Below are 1865 nucleotides of genomic sequence, written 5' to 3'. Positions count from 1 at the left end.
TCTAAATGGCATGATCGTCATATCAAAGAAAGAAAGTTTCAGAAAGGAGATTGGGCTCTATTGTTTGATTCAAAGTTCAAAGACTTCAAAGGAAAGTTTCAAACTCATTGGCTTGGGCCATATAAGATTGATGAAGTCTTTAGCAATGGAGCAGTTCGAGTGAAAACTATTGATGAATTTCATACTCCTCTTATTGTGAATGGTCATCACTTGAAAATCTACCAAAAGCCATTCTCAAAAGAAGAGTTTGTCAAATTGTTTAAAGAAGATTCTGCAATCAGGTTGGTGGAGAAGGATTCTTCTCCTCCATCAGCCTAATCTTTGGTTTTTTTTTTTTTTAAAAGAAAAAAAAAAAAAAGAGAAAAGAAAAAAAAAAGAAAAAGGAAAAATAAATGTATGAGCCTGAAAACCAATCTCTGATTGGCAGTCTCATGCAGAAAACCTGAGGTGAAAATCAGGGTCACCTGACACCTCATGTTTTCCAAAAACAATCTCTCTCTCTTCCATCTCATTTTGCCATTTCATCCACCTCATTCACCATCTCATTCATTTAATCACTCTCACTTCACCTCATTTCTTTTCATCCATTCATCCATTCATTACATTTCATTCCATCAATAAAGTTTTTTTTTTAGACAACTAAAAGTTATTTTGTGCAGCCGGAGGGTACCACTGCAGATTCCGCAGCCATCTGGAGATTCTGCAGCCATCTAACGATTCGCAGCTCTCTGCACTTGCATAAAAAAAACACAGTCTGTTTGAAAAGAAATTTACAGTTCAAAAGTCACCAACAATAAGTGGAAAAGAGTCATGCAACAACAATAAAACAATGAAGGGTTAGTGGAAAATAATCAAAGGCAATCCAAGCGCAGATCTGAGGTATGATCTAAATCTTAAACTTACGGTTATCTCATTTTGCAAAGTTTCCGGGGTTATGTTTCTTGCCATTTAATGTAATGATTACCAGTTTTTCCCATCATACGACCAAAGATCCACGTATCCCCCACACTTATCGGTCATGTTCATCACGATTTTGAAACTCGATTGCGGCTGCTCTTCCATTAAGGTTTTCGTACCTAAGTGACGTAGACTACTGTACTACGTCTCTCTGCGTCATAATTCCCGCAGCCAAGTGTAAACCCATGACCGAAGCCTAAGGACCTAACCGTTTCTACCCATCATTTCATAACCCTCATACTCTCGTATCATTCCATTCACGCTGTTTCATTTCCACAGTTCCCTTATTCCGCTGTGCTCACTACACTGCTACCTTAGCCATACTCTGTTTTACGTCTTCCTCTCTGCTAATTCTGATTATCAGTGTTACGGCTGTTATAGTAGAACTGTAAATTTACTGTGTTAAGGCCACTGTTGAAGCCGTGTAACCTTTCTCCAAAAGATTTAGAACAGAGCCGTAAATCTACTGTGTTAAGGCCATTGTTGAAGCCGTATAACCTTTTTTCCAAAAGTCTTAGAACAGAGCCGTAGAGTCAATGGGTAAACTCTTAAGAGTAGAACCTGAGGGTTCAAAATTTCTGGAGGGATATCCTCAAGTTAAAGAAGCTTTGCAGAAAGCAAACTGGCTCCAATGCATCCAGAAATTCAGAGGTTACCACAAAGAGGTTACGAAGGCCTTTGCACGTTCCTTCAGAGACAAAGACAATCAAGTGGAGATAGGGGACCTGAAGTTTACAGTCACTGAGAGCAGTATAGCACAGGCCACTTCACTCCCACAAACTGGAGAAAGATGGTTTAAAAATAGATCAGTACAAGACCAACAGTGGAAGCAAATTTTAAAGAACCCAGGTATGGATACCAGCATTTTTACAAAAGGGATTCCTGTTACTTATGTCAAGGAAGAATGG

This window comes from Pinus tabuliformis, chromosome 4_1, assembly GCF_031772625.1.
Source record: "Pinus tabuliformis cultivar Carrire ecotype Pingquan chromosome 4_1, CPIR1, whole genome shotgun sequence".
NCBI classification, from domain to species: domain Eukaryota; kingdom Viridiplantae; phylum Streptophyta; class Pinopsida; order Pinales; family Pinaceae; genus Pinus; species Pinus tabuliformis.
This window is presented reverse-complemented; position numbering follows the sequence as displayed.